Source organism: Sylvia atricapilla, chromosome 1 (assembly GCF_009819655.1).
Source record: "Sylvia atricapilla isolate bSylAtr1 chromosome 1, bSylAtr1.pri, whole genome shotgun sequence".
Taxonomy (NCBI): Eukaryota; Metazoa; Chordata; class Aves; order Passeriformes; family Sylviidae; genus Sylvia; species Sylvia atricapilla.
This window is the reverse complement of record NC_089140.1, coordinates 107,120,686-107,138,974: the sequence shown is the minus strand read 5'-3', so window position 1 is coordinate 107,138,974 and position 18,289 is coordinate 107,120,686. Positions and strand designations below refer to the sequence as shown.

Here is an 18,289-nt window from a genome sequence, read left to right as displayed (position 1 = left end):
CAACTTACTTGCCCCCCCAGTCTCTTCGTGCCCCGCCACTGGTCCAGTGGCCACTCACTGTGTGCCTGGGTGTTGGACTTGAATGGTGCCTGGGTGCTGCCATGCTCCTCCTCAGCGGCAGCACTGACAGCTCAGCCCCGTGGGTTCCCCTTTTGCTTCTTTTTATTTCTTTTTTGCCTCTTTTATTTCTCTTTTTGCAGTAGATGTGACTTATGAAAGTTGGGCCAGAATAGTAGATAGGGGCATCAGGTATCATTAGTGTGTGTGGTGTTCTTGATGTGCTAATGAACTATTTGAATAACCTCAAATGCAGGAAACAGCCAGGAGAATACTCAATTACACACTAGTAATGAGGGTGTAATTTTAAACTTCAGAAGTTAACAAGAGGGTTAATATGGCAATTGCATTCATCTTGTATTTGTTTATTTAAAATAGCTCTGTTTTCTGGCAGTGATCCTTTTTTTTTTTTTTTAAAGGCAAATTTGCTTTAGTTGCATTAGTTACCATGGTGGCAAAATATACAGTAAGAGCACAATCAAACGGGTTTAGGTGCAGCTTAGCTGTGGAACGAGCCCAAATTCATTAGATGTGTTTCGTTAAGGTAAAACGGTGTTGTCGAAAACGCTGTCGAGCCGTGCCTTAATGCGTGCCTTGCGGAGCCCCCTGTGCTGTGTGCCAGCACGTGCTGCTGCCTGCTCCCCATCCCCTCCAAAAGTACTTTCCTCTCGGGTGTTTGAGCGCCGGAGCTAAATTACTTCAATTAAAGACTCACTGCGCCTCTGCAATTGGCTTGAAGTTTGGAAGTCGTTCTAACTAAATCCGTAAAGCGTATGCAGTTACGCTGTGCCCCATAAAATACCGCGTTTCAGGCAAGAGCTTTACTGCTGGCTGCCCTACATGATTACAAAACCCCTCTGACATTCTTGTGTCAAGTAATAACAGGGAGCGCAGCCGTCAGCCAGAGAGCGCGGCGCTGGGCAGGCACAGGTATATGACATGCCTGAGCTGTTTCCCGAGTGGAAATACCAGTTCTGGACAGACTGACCCTTTCAAAGAGTTTGCCAGCTAATCAACCAGCCTGAAGGCTAATTGGGGTGGGAAGGGGGAGGGCAGGGCTTCCAATGAATGCCTGCATAAGCGTCTATGTTCTTTAGGATACCTGTGACCTCTCCTTTCTTTCAGGGAGGCTGTTTTTGGATCTCTTCAGTGGAGGGCTGTAGCTTGATCTCCTGCTGTGTGTATCTGGTGTCTCTGAATGGCTTAGAGGCTTGATAATGTGCAGATAATGTTTTTGTTCTAGCTCATTATTTCAGGTAGAAGTTAATGCTCCTCGCTGTATTTAACCCTAGATTCCTCTTCCCCTTGCTTTTAATGGTCTTGAAAGTGATTTTGAAACTTCGGGGCGTAGTTTAGCTTTTTAGGAGGAGCGCCGCACGTGCGTCTGGAGAGGGGAAAAGGGAACTGGGCAGAGCCGTCAGTGGTCACGGAGTGTGCGTGTCTTTAACCTGTTAAATGAGGTGTCTTGGTGCCTTCAGTTGTCAGACTAGAGAACTCCATCTCTACCCTGGCCCACAAATCCCTTCACACTTGCATAAAGCTTAGGCGAGGAGAAATCCAGCTGCTGTAGTGTTTGTTGCAAAGCTGGGCTTCCTACGGGAAGCATTCGGAGCTGTAATTCTCATTAACAGCAGGCTGCGGGGAGAAAGGGAGAAGTAGCTAAAATAGAGTACACAGGCATCTGCTGTTTTCCTAAGCGTATCAAGAAAGAAAATGAGCAATCAGCAAGGGTACTAGAACTAGACAGTGTAGGGTTTTTTCAGTAATTATATGGAAATGTTCAACTCCATTCACAATTTCATGAGTTAAACAAGGTTCCCAGTCACTTTTGTAGCTTAATCTTACTTTTGCTACAAACCTCATTAATTTAAATCTTTCAGATGAAAAGAAAGTGTCTTTTTTTTTTTTTTTTTTCCCTTTTTCATCACCAATTTTTCTTGTGTCAGTTTTAACTTATGCACTTCGAGGATGTGACAAAATGAAAAAATACTGGCTGTGGAATGGATTTCCTTGGGAGAATGTTAATGGTAAACTTTTTCTCTCTAGCTACCTTTTATGATACTTACACTAATCGAGGTCCAGGGCATTTCCTGGGGAAATTAATGACTGGCTGAGGTTAATGGCCCAAGGCATTGCCTCAAGACGTTGGCTCTCCCAGCCGGTCATTAATCCCCAGGAAATGCCCTGGCCCTCAATCGTTATTGCTTAATTATAAACAAAAGAGTTTCTAGGCCTTTTTACTGAGTATATCTCATCAAGTACCATGACACTAAATTCCACTGTTGACAAATATTACTGATTCCTTGAAAACATGAAGGTCATAAGTTTGTGGTTTATTGGTTGGCTTTGTAATTACTCTTCCAGGGAACAGATTCTGCTGAACTCATGGATTTCTGCAATACTCTAGTGAAAAAGAGGTGGCGTAATGTGTGGGTTTCTTAGCATCTTTACAATGTGCATTTTGGTTTTTTTTTTTAATAGCATTAAGCAAAATTTGAAAAATGAAAGTAATAAAATGGAGTGTCTTCAATTTGTGTTGACTATCTGAGCAAGAATGTTAGTTGTATGCTTTTGTGTTGCAGCTCCCATTTCTCGTTTAGCCCCAAATTGTCTTTTCAGCACTGAATTTGTAGGAACCTCTTCCAGAGCTCAGGAAAGGTACATTAAATGTTTGTCTTGATCCAGCTATTGCTTTGGATTTTAGCCTTAAGAGTAGCATTTATGGTGTGTTTTAAGCATACAGCACTGCCATCATGGCACAACTTTCTTTTCAATCCTTATTTGCTCTGAAGTATAGCAATTTTCCTGCCACTGACAGCAGTACTTCAGTTCAAGCTGATGACAGAGATGTAATTTGGCTGTTGTTCATCTCCCTTGTTGCTGAAAGATGAACAATAGCTAAAGCTTAAACTTTTGATGCTACAATGTGGTGGTAGCTTTTGGGTTTTATTGGTCTGGTACATGCTGAACTTACTACAGTAGTAATACCCAAAAATAAGTGTAGGAAATAGTTTGGCCTCTGCCATGGGGGAGGAGAGTTGCCTGTCACTTGCAAATGCTTTAGTTACATTTGTTCTGTAGCTCGGTTGGGTTTCTCTGGGCTGTTTGAGAAGAATTTATTAACTATTAAGATATCTACCAGAATCTTGGTCATTAAAACCTGAGCCATGTGCGTTTGTTGTAGCTGTTTTGGGGAATCCTGAAATGCCTTTTTTTTTTTTTTTTTTTTTTTTTTTTTTTTTTTTTTTTTTTTTTTCCTTCTGCTTTAAATTCAGAATTGCCCATTTTTGCTGTCTTTTGATCTGGCACATGTCTTTTCATTGCCTTACATTCTCTTTGAAAGGCTTACTTTGACCCGAACCAGAAATCTCGTTCTGGCTACAGGCTTTGCAGAAAAAGGCAGAACAATAGCACATGAGGATTATGAGTAGGCAGTAGGCACAACCAGAAACAAATCAAAAGTAGCTAACTTTTTAGTCTTGGATTTTGGAGGAGGTGGATAAGAATCTTGTCTGCTTGATCTTTGATCTGAGAACATCCTGCACGATCCTTAAATGGCCACAAAAACGACTTGTGTTTTGTCCAAGTATGTCTAGTACTCTGACCAGAATCGTTGCAAGGTGCTTTCCCAGTATGCAGGGCAGAACTCATCAGGTAGCTTCAGGGAAGGATGCTTAGGATAGTGGTGTAAAGATGCTAGGCTTTATTTCTACCAGAGTAATAGAGGGAGCAATATCCCTATCTTAAGGGCTTGAAGTACAGTAGCTATTAAGACTGATGACTGCTAAATACCTTGTTAGTTCTTGTGGCAGTAGTACTGTTGATCAGGTTTCAGAGGTTAGTGCTGGCTGCCTTACTGCATAGTTAGTCCTCTTCTCTTTGATTACTGCATTATCCCAGGTTGCAAGAAAATCCACAATTTGCTAGTTTGTTTTTTTTTAAGAGAAGCATTGAGGTTAAAATCCTAGAAGGTAATGGTTAAAGAAACTTTAATCTATGGTTTAAGACACTGTATCTACCTTAGAGGCTGCTGTTTGTTCCTTTGTTACATTTGGGGTTTTTTAATGAGGAAGTTTTTTCACCTTCTGCTAAGTTACAGATGTGTAAAGTAGAAGTGTAGAAGGGACTATTATACCTGATAGTCATCAAACTTGCACTGAAATCCTTGGAGGGCAAAGAGATAAGGTAGTAGTGGTGTCAGGTATGATCCCCAAAGCTTTCTTATCAATGTCCATAGTGAAATGCAGGAATCCTGGCTGTTGCTCCTTTGGGTGGAAGTTTGTAATTGAGTTCTTCAAAGGATTGTTGAAGAGAGGTAGGCTTTTCTTTTTAAGGAAGTAGATATCCCAGGCTACATTCCTTATAATGAACATGAAGCTTGGGAGGAACTTGTGAATGTTTCCCAAGATGAGTACAAGACAAGCAGAATAGACATTAGGCTTAGTGATCCTGTATACAGCTTTGGGGGCAGCACATGCACTGGAAACAATGAAGGGAACTGGTTTTTCTTTCCTAGACTGAGGTAAGTCTGTGTTGAATCAGCTATTAGGGAGGGAGGTGATTTAAGGTGACTTGAGAGTATATTTCAGAGCAGATCCAAGAACAGTGTTTTGATATTGATATTTGACTGTGCATTTAGAATGGTGACTGTGGAGCTAAAGGTCCAACACTGTCTTTGTAGGTCCTCTCAGTTGCATTGGCATGATATGTTGGAGTTATTAAATTGTGTAACTATTTCAGCTGGTGATTTTTACTGTCACCTAATTTTTCAAAATACTTTTCCTTTTTAGAAGTTAGACTCATTTTATTTAGTTGCATCACATGAGCTACTCAGAGAACTTGTTTTGTCCAGCCTTCAGCGGTGGCAAGGAATGCAAGAGGTGACCAGTTCCTTGTAGCTCAAATGAATATGACCTTTGTAATACAATCAGGAGAAAAAAGCAACATCACTGGAGTGCTGCTGTATTTTCACACTCTTTTACATCCTATAGAATCTGAAATGACTGTGTTGGTACTCTATGCACATCAAAGGTAAAATGCAGAAGCTTAAAGGCAGCAGAGAGCTGATTTTTTTTTTTTTTTAATAAAAAGTATTCTGTGATTATCCTGTAAAAGATTTCCCATAGCCCACTGCTCTGTTTCTAGAGAGCAAGAGATCAGAAACTGTGCAGTCTAATTGGTGAGTCTGTATGACAGGGAGCTGCCTTATTTCATGTATGGTGTAGAAATAAATGAGTGCTTAAACCCTTTGAAACACACCACTACTGCAAAAGCCATAGGCTGTAATTAAATTGAATGTGGGGTTGTATTGTCTTGTGCCCTTGGCTATAAACTTGATAACAGGCCATGGTACCCCCACTATTGTGTTCGAAGCTGGAACCTAATTAGAGATGTTGTAGATTTTCAGTCACTTTCGAAGCCCTTCTGTTCATCTTTTTCCCTGTGTCCTTTCTTATTATTTTTCTTTTCTGTTTCTGAAGCAACAAATGCACCCTTCTTTTCAGAAGGAAATTGTTAAGGGCATGTAGCCAAATATGTATGTGCAAGATAATTTTTTTATCATATTTTGGATTCAAGGGACAAGTGTTGGTAACTGCATTTTATCTGATGTGGAAGAGATTTATTGGTGTTGAGACAGTAAAAATATATAATCATGTTTCCAGGGAATGCTTTCAGACTCTTCCAGGCATTAGAATGGGGAATAAGGAAAGGATTTGAACTTCTCGTAATATCTTGATCTAAAAGTAACATTGGAAGATGTACAATTAAATTCTGTTCTAGTTGTTTTTTTGGGATTATCAACAAGGAAAAACGTCTTTTCTGGGCTTTTAGAAATCTGCATGCTTTGCATTCAGCCAGTTTTAGTTGATCTGAAAACCTTCAGACTTGCTAAGGACTTAATCCCTGATGAGAACAAGTACCTTTGATGTGTTCTTAATGCAGCTTTTAGTTTTGAATATTATCAAAGTTGTAGTGCACAAATGTATTATAAGCATTTCCAATAAATTCTTAATTAATGGATAAGCTTACCTATTGCATGCACCTGTACACTTCTGTAGCTAGGACAGATCATTTTAATGAAATGGAGGTTGAATGACATTTTAAAGCCCCATTCACTTTACCGATGTATGGATTTTATTTTTTTTTTTTACTGTATGTTTAGTGAGCACACATCTGCTCCATATAGCACTGTTCTGAGCCAGCACCTCCTTGGGACTTCTGACTTGCTTCAAATCCTAGCCTGAGTGTTCTTATGTGGTTTGCAGTGTTCTTGGTACTTAAAATAGGTCATGTAGTCTGGATATAATGCATTATTGTGTGACTTCTGGAAAGAGGTAATCACTTTTCTTCAAACAGTGTCACTAGATGTAGGAAACCAATTCTTCCCCAAGGTGGGCGTAGGAGATGAGAACTGACTTGACATTTTTTGGTAATGGGGATAGCTTGTGGTGAGAGAGAGGCTGTTTGGTAGGTGCTGTTCAGGTAACACAGGCTGGAGCACTTGTCTGTGTAAAGGGAAGAGAGCAGAAAATTACAGGAGGCAAGGTGTGAAGCTGAATTTTGGCTTTCTTTTCCAAATGAGTTTTGGCTTTCTTTTTCAGAAAAGTCCTGTGGAGGTGCTGGGGTAATTTCTGAGCTGAACTTATCTATACCACAGTGCTTCACTTCCCACTGTCCTCCGGAAAGTGCCCAGGGATCAGATCTGATGATGCTGTTGTTTGTTTTAGGTTGATTTTCGATATCAGGAGTGAGAGGAAGAGGAGCCTGTGTAGTTGAGACTCTTGCTCTTGGTAGCTCTAATGAAGGAGCCACAGCTCTCAGGCTCCCCTGCAAATTGGCACCTGCATAGTCAGTTACTACTTCAGTGTCAGCCTGTCAGAAATGTAATGCATAAATGAACAACTTCCCTAAAACACCTTTAATTTAAGGTTTTTGTGTGTGTATGTGTGTCCACTTATGTTTATACAAAATCAAAGATGGCTGGAAAAGTTTCAAGAGTGACTTCTCAATACCCTTCAGCTGAAGCCTGAGCTTTTACTCACAGTGATACTTTTAGCTGCTTCATTTGCTGCTGTTGATTTTTCTCTTTATGATTCTAGTAGGTGTCAAAAGTGGCAGAGGGAGGTTGGTCTGCAGTAAGGGCAGCATGCTGTGTCTGATGCCTTGGCTTTGGGTCATTCAAGTCCAGTGTAGTGGTACTGAGCTCTTACTCTCATGCAGGGTGACTGGATGGGGAGTTTGTCCTCACCTCAGCTTGCTGGTGAGAGCTCTTCTTTCATGGATGAGGTGTCTGCAGTGCACAGGAAGGGACAGCATTGAAACTCTTGGGCTCAGCAGCACCAGTGGGTAATTACTGAGCATCTTCTGGCTGAAAGCTCCCCTGGAGAAGTAGCAGCAGAAGCATGTAGTGTGTCTGGCCAGTGTGTGGGGTAGGAGTGTGCGTGTGCGGGTTTAGCATGAAAGAGAAGGGGAAATCCGCTTGCCTTGCCCTCCTCACTTCATCTCTGCTCGGGGTGGCTTGAGACTCTTTTTTACCTTTTGCCTGAAATGTGGGGAAGAGGAGAGACAAGGCAGGTGAAGTGGACTTAAAAAACTTCTTTCCTTCTTAACAAGGGCTGGCTGTTTGACCTGTGACATGCCTGATAAATTCCCTCCCTTTTATTGAAATCGCCCCATTCATTTGAATTGCTGTAATTAGCCCATCTAGTTTTGATGCCAAGTTGGGAGGACCTAGCTGAGAGCTGGGCTGACAAGTTGGAAAGTGTAAATGGGAGCACAGATGTCCTAACAGAATCCTATGGCTGTAGCACAAACTGTGTTTGAAATTCAGATAAAGCTGCTTTGACTGATTGCCTTTTTGAGGGTTTTCCTGTGTTTCTAATGATTTTATAACTAGCAGCACTGGCTAGTCACAAAAAAAAAAGCTTGTGTGCTTCCTTATCTCAGATACAACAATGATACTGGCTGTTTGTGGTTTTTGTAGCCTTTTATCAAGTTGATCAGTATCAGTTTCCATCTTGGGTTTAGAAAATATCATGTTTTTCTTGTAATCGTATAGTAGTTTCTGGAAACTCTCTCTAGACTGTTGCAAGACCAGGCTCACATTTTGCTCAAGCTTTTAAAATGCATTTTAAGGGATGGAGGAAATAGTGAAGTGCTCTAAGCTTGTGTGGTTTGGCTAATCAGCAGTTCAGAAAGAACTGTTGAGCTTTTCATTTTATTTTCTCTTGTCTCTTAATTTAGTAATGCTGAAGTATGTGTCTTGCTGATTATCTCCTTGAAAATACAGTTTCTGGGAAAAAAACCCCACTTTCTCTGAAAACACACACTGATCAGTGACTGACAGACTTGGGAGTGCAAAGTAATTGTTCATTGAGAAAGAACAGATAAGGCAAAAAGCTATGTGGTCCATGAAACCATGTGAGGAAAACTTAAGTTCTCTAGAACTGACTGATTCTGGTAAGAATATGATTTTTTTTCCAGCACAAACACATGAAAAAGTTATATTCCTTAGCAGGGATGGCAATGCAAAACTCTGCAGCCTTTGAATCTGCTTTTCTTCCCTCCAAGTACGGTTTGAAAATAAAATAGGCAGAAACGTGGTTTCAATGTCAGCCTCAAACTGCTGCAACATCAGCTTTCTGAAGCTGCTGCCAATCCAAAGCAGTATGTGTAACACAGTTACAGTTTGATTTTTGAAAAGCAGAAACAACTTTAATGTCCTTTCAGAACTTTGTTTTGCCTTCCTTTTGGGGTATTTGACACACTTCCAAAGCAACCTTATTTGTGGTTTTATCTCTTAGAAGTCTTTCTAAGTTACCTTTTCAGGGAGACTTTCAGTGTGTTACTTTTGAGATGCACTTGAATACAATTTTTTTGTTGTTTCCACTGAAAGTACTCTATAGACCGGCTGTTCTGCTCAGGTTTAGGCATTGGAAAGTATCAAAACTAAAGAATTTTTTAAAAGCTAAGGAAAATGAGGTTTATTCTAACTAGAAAGTTTATTCTAACTAGAATGTGTCTAAATGGGCATGGCATGTAGAATGTACAGTGACTCAATACTAAATATAGTATTGGTTGAGTTGCTAATGCATTGTATTGATGTATGGAAGTTGCACTACACTACTATGAACTGACTAAATTATCCCCCATGGTACAGAGGAGGATGATTCAACACTTCAGAGTTTACTGTGATAACTCATTAAGAAAAGATCTCTCCTTCTTGTGCTAAAGTAGAATTTTAACCACTCCATTTTTCTCAGTACAGTATATTCACTTCCAGACTGCCAGTGGATATAATCAGGATCATGAACATAATAGTAGGCTAGATTTGCAGAACAGGGTAATGATATGCTAGTAACTGTGATTGTCATGTAAAACATTCAGAAGCGTGTGTATGTTGTTTTAATTGCTGAGAGATACAGAGACATCAGGTCAAATCTGTATCTTTCCAGGAAAAAATTATAATAGATGAGAATTTTTTTTTTTTATGTAGATTTCACTAGCCCATGTCCAGATTTTTGCTAAAACAGCAAAACACGCTCTTCCTCCTCCTGCTTAGTAACTCAGCTGACAATTCTACCTTATTAAGGCATTTTTATTTCTGTAAAGTGCCGGACTGATTTGACTGGACACTTGCTACAGGGTTATGATCTTACCAGTGCTAGTTGTGATGAAATGCTCTGGTGTCGTGGTATTCTGGCATTGTTCTGTGTAGATAACCAGCAGCAGGGCTGCCAGAGCCCCCCAGCTCCCCTAACCCTCACAGCAGCTGCCCTTGCCTGGCACAAGGGAGATGGCAGTGCTCTCCCTGGCCCCATCCCTCCTGCAGGGAGCTGGTTCAGGCTCCAGCCACAGGAGCACTGCCACTGGAGCAGTGGCCCTGCGGCCCTGCCTGTGGCTCAGGGTTCTGCAGGTCTTCTCAGGCTCTCGTCCCAAAAAGGGGAACTAGTGCTATAAGGAAAAATCAAAATGTCTTCCCCCTCCACTCCAATCTTTATAAAATCAAAAAGCTCCAAAAAAGTCCCACCTTGAAAAGCTTTAATTGTCTTTAACATGAATGATAGTGGTCTGAAATAGCTGTTACTTACTTTATCTGAAGGGAGTAGATTTTTAGGGGAAAGGAGCAGATGTGAACTTTCCAACCTATCTAGAAAGGACTAAATAACTGAGCTAGCAGGATTTTGAAGGCAGAGAATGAATACTCTGTGAGAGGAAAAAGATGGAAGTAATAAGTTGAAATGGAAAATAAGAAGGAGAGGAAAAGCAGGGTGAGAATACCTTACCAGCTATCTTGTTGCAGCATATCAGTTCAGGAACTAGATTAACTTCTGTATACCAATGTGCTTCTGCTGGATTAGTTTAATGGATTCAAGAAGCAAAAAATAATGTCTCTGTTTGGAGAGGGTCTAACACTGGAGGAAGAAATTAGCGAGGGGAAAATCCTTCTTTCCTAATGTTAAATAACAAACATTGTAGGTGCACTGAAACAAAATCTGATCAAGGAAAAGATAAATCCAGAGGGATGGCAAAGAAGGACTATGCATTTTTTGCTTTAAAGTAGAAAAAGTAGAGGAAGATATAAAAGAACAGTTAAGGGGCAGCGAGGGAAGTCTGGGTTTTCTTTGACTTTAGAGTGAGTTAAAAATAAAGCAAGTGGGACTTAATTTAAGTGTGTCGTATTATTTCCTCTTAGGGGAACTAAAATCTTAATTGTTTTTTCTTTAACCTTCAAAAATGTGAAATTTAAAGCAGTGGTTTCCTGTAAAGTTTTGTGTTGGAGTGGCCTTGGTTCTTGGGTGTGTATTCCGAAAGCAGTCTGCTGTCAGCACAGTGGTAGAATGGCCTGTAAGCACTGTGTTTGGTTTTATGCCTAATGGACAATAAAGTAGTTTCCTCAAGCTACTTGAAGTACTCCTTGTAAACTAAAGTGTCCGGATCAATTTCTCATTCACATCTTATTAAAGCTCACTGAGGAAGTTGGGAAAACATGGTTTTGATCAGAGTGCTAGTCATATACTCTCTTAATCCTTAAGCTACTTCATAAAATTCCTGAGAAGAACCCTGGTGGGTTCCTGCTTTCAAAGACAGCTTCATCCCACCTGGATGCCAAACAGAGAGAGCAGCTCCACTGTATGGTGGGAGGGCACATGGGAAGTGTATGGGGTCGAGGGGAGACAGCTGGAGTGTCTTGTTCTTCCCATGTTCATCAGACTCACAGTTTCCTAGTGGAATACTAGGATTGTTGAATTACTTTCATGAATAGCTGTCTGCATCCAAAATGACTTGTGCATGCTAGTCTATTCTGTGTATGTTAATGCCTGAATTTCTCTTGTGTAGTTAGTTCATGTTACATGAAAACCTTAAATGCCTCGGTGGTGTGCTTGATCAAAACACCTTTTTTTTTTTTTTCCCCCCTAAGGAAACACATGGTGTTACAGCTCTGAGAAGTCAGGAATTTCTTGTTGGTAGTTAGATGGCTGGGTGCTAGCTTTCAGCAACCCATTCTTGAGAAGAAGTTAAGCTGCTATCATACTGTACTCCACTTTTTTCAGGAATGTATTTTTAACTTTTATGATCTATCAAGTTTCTGCCTATACATCTGCATGAGTAGGAGGCTCAAATCAATATTTACGGGGCGTGCTTTCATGCTGTATATATGCAGCTATACCAAAATACATGGTTATGCGTTTTATAAGAAACTTATTCAAGGGGAAGTGTTCATCTGATTAGCAATATCTGCTTTTTTAACGACGGTAGGAGGATTGAGCCCGGTTGTATAAGCAATGTGCTTTAGAGAGGTTGTCAAATATGCTGGCCTTCGTTGTGACTTGAAAATTGTCTTTAACACAATTACAGAAAAGTGGCAACCACAACATTGATTAGCAAGTGTGCTGCCTGCATGTCAGTGTCACAACAAAAGTTGTGTTTCAAGACATAGGAGATGACAATGTTGGAGATGTTGTACCAGCTAATGGAAGGCCGTAAGCAGGATACAGGGTACATGGCAGAGATGTTTTTCTGGCTGCACTAGTGAAAGAGTCAAAAAGAAGGATGTGGGGGAAAAAGTCCCCATCTGTAAAAATGGAAAGCACGTTAGCTGTTCTTAAAGACTTGTGGGAAAATTAGCAGTCTCAGTCTGGGTCTTAGTGGGCAAGTATCCTTGCAGTGGAGGCTACTGGACTCATGCCGGTTGTCGCTGCTGTTGGCAGCCTGGGTGCTGAAGAGCTGCTCTTGCCCCAGAGGTGAGCTCCTGACCAGCAGGACAGGGTGACAGCTGCAAGAGAAAGCTCACTGTGCTGGTGGTGCACTTGCTGCCTGGATGGTCTGCTAGGCTGTTGATGTGATGTTATCTCAAAGCAGCAGACTCCTGTACCAATTTCAGTGGAAAAACAAGACGAATGGCTAAATTTCTAGACCCTGTGTCTTTCACTAATCTTGAAAAATAGCAGTTTGCTTCTCCATCCTCCTGGCTTCACCATCTTTTTCATGTAACTCACAGACTTTTACTTTTGGCTTCTTGTCTCTAGTAATTTCTTAATGAAGCAGACAATTATATTTTATTTTATCCTGTGTGTGAGCTGCCTCTCATAATTTATTCTTGTTTCCCTCCACTCTGTTTCCACTCCAGGCAAAAATTATTTCCAGTGAAGAAGGGCTGGATGTGTGTCATTCCAGTGCTGTTGTAAATGACCCTACAGATTTGCTTGTATACCCCATTTTTCTCACCTAGAATGCATGCAAGGAGGGTCATATGGGGCCTGTCCCCATCCCCCATCCCCACACCAGTGGCCAAGAGTGGATGTCTGTAGAAAAGAACAGAAATGGACAGATAGGTGATGCTTTTCATGTGGATGTTGTAAAGATGTTTCCCACTTCTCCCTCTGAGGTGTGACGTGTCAGGAGCACATTAATCATTAAAAAGCAGATATTAGCAGAGTCACATTGGGCCTGTGGGATGTATGGACCCCTTTACATTTTCCTCTCAAACTGTTGTGATGGGAACGTTGATTACAGACAAGGTAAACTTGTTTGTACTTCATTCATTAATAACAAACTATAAACTGCCCTGCCTCCCCTCCCCACAGGCAAGGCACTTGAGGAGATGCCAGGCAATTAAAGTACTTAAAACAGTAATTACAGTCAAATATACAACAAAAATAAAATCACTGCACATGATTTTTTTTTATGCTTGGTTTTGTTCTGTGCTTTTATTAAACCGCAATTCTTGCCTCATGATTGAACAGGATTCTCAACTGGTAATACCAAAATGTTTGACAAGCTTTCTTTGGTTCATCTGGGTATTTAGTAAACTCTTTGATGGTCTTCTGAATCCCTACTGAATTCATCACAGCTCAGATTCCTGCTTTTTAGATGTATCTTGCTGTATAAAGCTGGTGTACCTCTGAGCCTTAGCACCAGTCAGTAGAGAGCTAATACCAATGCTATCTTGAAACGCTTCCTTTCTTACCTTTCTTGCTGGTTTTCTTACTGTACAAGGAGCAGCATCTCTAGTTACTGTGATACTTTGGAGAGGAAGACTGAATTAGGCTGAGGTATTCAGTTGGCTTCAGATATATGAATTGAACCTGGTATGTTTTAAACTCCAGAAATTAGTGTCCACAAGTTTGATCTGTAAACCTATTTACTGAGTTAACATCCTGCAGTAGGAAGTTGTGTGTATGTCAGCTCAGTATTTTTAAGTGAAATTCTAAGGGACTCAAATTTTCCAGATAAAGTACACTTTAAAAAGACAGAAACTTAGCTGTAATGAGATCCAGCTGGTATGCATAAACCTTTCACATTGCATTACATAGTTAAGCTGGTAAGTAATGTATGGGGAAAAGTTCTGGTGGCTTATTCTTTTGTACTGGAGTTTTACGAGGCTGTATAAATGCTGTAGGTATTTAATGGGGGAAATGCAGGATTAAAAACAAAGAGCTGATGATGTATGGTACAGAAATGTCATAGAGCAAATATGCAGTAGTATCCTTTCAGTAAATATTAAATGCCTGAAACTTCACAGTGTCCACCACTTAAAACAGCTCTCATAAGAACAATTTCCAATTGATTGGTTTGATTAATGTGACTATTTCAGAAGCAGTAATTTTATGCAGGATGGCATCAGAGTGTAGATTCTCTGTGACTAATGTTTTGACTGGTCTTTTTATTCAGTAAAATCTACATCACTGTGGTATTCAAAAGCAGAGGACAGGCTCACCATAACTTAACAACCTGTTCTCCTTTTAACAAACTGTAATTACAGAAACATAAACTACATCTTCATTTACTTCAACGGTAAGAGCATGGGAGAAGAATGTGGGAAGGCATTCTTTGTGCCGCCATCAATTTACTTGCCTACCCTGCAGTTGTTTCATAAACATCCTAGAAAGCTCCTGAAAATACCGAATGTGGAATGTGCCAAAAGTGGTTAAAATGCAAAACTTTGTCCTCTGACAGACAAGTCCTGGCGAATCTTAGCTTGATGTTACTGCCCTCGGCTGCCCTCCTCCTTTGTGGAAGGCTTTTGCTCCCTTGTGGAGTCAGCAAAAGGAACCGTGTGCCTGCACTTCAGCAGCTACAACAAATCTTGGTCAAGGGATTAGTATTTTTTGGGTGCTGTCGTTGTCACTGGTAAACTGAGTTGCCACATTTAGTCTGAACTGGAAGAGAGGAGGCAGGGGCATGTCTGTTTTGCCAGCTCTGCTGTGGGGGTGGTAGCCCTGGGAAGAGGAGTGGTTAAAAAAGAGTTGTCCAAAATTGCACAGCTATTTGCTGCATGATGATGTCTGAGCCCTCAGCTATCCTCATTTAAAGGGAATGGTCAGGGAGGTATCATAACATATTTAAAGCTTAGGTAGCTGCTCTTATGAAGAGTATAATTTACAATAATTGCCACTTTTAATAATGAACTGATCTATTTGAGATGGCTCAATGCCCGCTAAACAGTTAAAATGACAACCTAATTTTAAGATGCTGTTACCAATGTAGGTATATTGACCTCGAGCTGTTCAGAGGGTGGTTTTTCCATGACATATTATGCTTAGGCACCCTTCTACAAAAGGGAAGCTGAATTTCAAACTAGAAATAAATCTTCACTTTCTCAAGATTTATTCAATGAAAGGTGAAAGGAACATTCAGAACATGAGTGAATAATAAAAATCTTCTGGTTATGTGGGTTTGTAAGTTCTCGTAAATCAGTCGGCAAGTTCCCGGGCATGACAACCACGTCCCATACTCTGACATTGCAGCCACCGCAAAACTCCAGAGAGGGATGTAATCAACCCCTAATAAAAGTGGCAAGCCAAACGAGCGGCATTAAAAAAACCAAGGTGCTGTCTTGCAGATTTCTGGTTTAATTTTTTGCATGCTGTCAGTACACCGACAGACCCTTTAAATTTTCCTCCCTTTCTTCTGTAGGTCTCCACCTTGTCTCTTTCTGCTTGATAAGGAAGCAAGCAAAAATAGTATATGGGACTTTGTGCAGGGAAAACGGACTGAAGACCTTTAATAGCTTATACATAAGGATTTGACGTTGCTCAGTGATTTGGGATCTTTGTTTTTAAGGAAATGCTCATGTCAGATAAGGAAAAGAAATAGGTTAAAAGTCAAAGCAGTGATAATGAGTGCTCCTCTGTTTTTCTCACTGCTCTAGGGGCTGAGGTCACCCACTGCTGCTGGTGAAGCCAGCATGAGGAATGGGGCTACATTGCTGGGCATCAGCCCTAACTCAGGATTTCCAGCAGGGGTGAGCTCTGGGCACGCAACATCATGTCACCCAAATGTCCTGAGTTAAAAAATGAGAATAAAGAAGCATTGCTGCTCAGCAGCCTTGGATCACTTGGCAGGGCTGTGCTTCTTGCCAGCTTCTTACTGTGTGCAGGACCTGTGAAGAGCCAGAGGACCTGCTGAAGGTGCTGCTAGGGATGACTGGGTACCCAACACCTTGTGTGCTTCTCCTGTGTGAATTTGCCTCGCTGGAAGTGGGACGTGAGCTTGCTTCAGCCTCAGAATGGCTGATTCCAGTGCTCTGCCAGCCTCTAGCCAAAAGCTGGCCTGAATCGACCCTGCTTGGCTTGAGATCTGGTGGGATCACAGTGCAGTGGGAATAAGAGGCACTTTGTTCTCCATCACAGATACACTGTGATTAAACTTGGTAGTCATGAGGCCAGATTTACTGCTGTGCTCTGTCTGTTTTGCGTTGCACAACAGCACAAACACCCAGAGAGCGAGCAAATTTGATCCGTGTTTCCTAGGGATTGTGAAATTCTCCTTCTGTACAAATTTGCTGGCTGAATTTAAAACATGAATTATAAAAAGGGCCTTTCCTCTTAGAGTAAATGTGATTGCCCTTTCTGTAGGGCTGCAAGATAAATGTTCTTAGTCTTCAAGGGAACTTTTTTGGCATGCTATCCCTAACGTGGTTTTGGCTCATCTTCCCTGCTGCACACTTGACTAACTTAAAGCTATTTAACTGAGATGCAAAAGAAAAACATTGTTTCTTCAGCATTTGGACTTGATGATGGTACTACAAGAAACACAGAGTAAGGCAGGCATTTGTTTTGCACTGTTGAGAGGCTTTTTAAAATCCTCCAAAGTCTGCTGTGGTTCTTAATTTTGGTCAGTTTCCTCTGACTGCCATTGCAAGTAGACTTTCTCTTGCTAATCTGCTGCCTGAAATACTCTTTGTTCAGGAAAGCAAGTCTCTTTCTGTTGTAGTCAGGGCTAGGAATTCAGCTGCAGGGTCACTCTTTGTGCTGTGGAGTTCACTGACCATGTTTTGCTTCTGGCAGTCCTAGCTTTGGCCCCTTTACACAGATCAATGCCAGGCTAACCCCATTTATTGCTACTACTGAATCAAAACTCTGCTTCTCCTATTTAATTTAGCTCAAAATAGATGTAATGCAAACAAGCGTCAGCATGGAAAAAGAGCCAGAAGAAGGGAGAAAAGAAAAAAACACACACAGTTTTTTTTAAAATTAAATATACACTAAATGGTGCCAGGCTGCCAGTGGGAAGAATCACTTGGAATTGTATTGTTAGACCCTTTATAAAAATCTGTCATCATAATTGATTCTAATTTGCATATGAGTATTAGAGTTGGTCTTCTTGTCTTCGTTCCTTTTTTGTGTTTAAAACAATTTTTAATGTAACTGCTACTGCTTAAGCTCAGCCATGCATTCACATTTCTCCTGGGTTTCTTAGTTCTAGATGAACCTCCTGGCTTGCTTCACTGTGCCCTCACGAGGTGAACCTCCATCCTTATTACTGTATTCCACAGTGTCAGCATCCTAGAAACTTCCAGACTTGCATCTGGTCAAGTGAGGCTGCTGTTGGCAGGAGTGTGTTGTTCTCAGCGAAGCTACTTGATGCTGAGAACTTCGTAAGACTCATCACTGTGAGATGGGTTAAGAGGTTTTGTTGAAGCAAGCGTGTGGCAGGCAAGACTCCTGTGGCTATCAAACCCTGGGAGTCCGATATAATTTTTTTCTGTGCCTGTGGCACGCCTCAGTGTGAGAAAGTGTTGAGCACCTCAGGACTTACTTGAATTTAGATGACAAGACATTCATGGTGTGGTTGGCATCCAGCTATCTTTCCTGGCCAAGGCTGGAGTTAGGAATTCCACTTGCCACACCTCATTCCATGCTGCTTCTCAAATATGTGGAATAAGGCACATGCATACCCTCACCCATTGTTGATTTCTAGATTGAAGTTCTGTTTGTTGTGCAAGGCAGTGTGGGTGGAAATCATGAGGTCTGTTTTTTCTGCTGAAAAACAAAATCTAGCCATTCATCCTTCCACTCTACCCCCTTTCCCCACAGATAAATCTCTCCCCAAGCTATTCCCTTTTGGTTCTTCAACTCTGAGATGGTGTTCACCAGAAATCAAGTGTTTAATTGACTGTATTTGTAATGGGAGGGAGGATAGCTGAGACAATCCACAACTTTGGGATTGTTATTGAAGTTGTTCTCTTATGCTCTACTGGGTGATCACCGCCAGACTCCTGAAACCTCTCCTGTTTGTTTCAAATGCTCCTTTATTTCTGAAATTACAAATCTTCTGTTCTTGAAGCCAGGCGTGACAAATATTTTTTCTGGAGGAGAGACCTATCAACTGAAATGTTTGGCATTTTGGGGGAGTTTGCTTTTCATTTTGTTTTTTTCCCCCAGTCTTAGCAATTTAATGCCTCCTCCTTCTTCTCTCTGCTTTTTCCTTTTCCTTGCAGGATTTG

General features: G+C 41.1%; 1 protein-coding gene across 4 annotated transcripts in view; it reads left to right on the top strand.

Moving 5' to 3' along the window:
* The window catches only part of KCTD1 (potassium channel tetramerization domain containing 1), a 100,181-nt gene that overhangs the window by 35,101 nt on the left and 46,791 nt on the right, over positions 1 to 18,289 (top strand). The window lies entirely within an intron of this gene.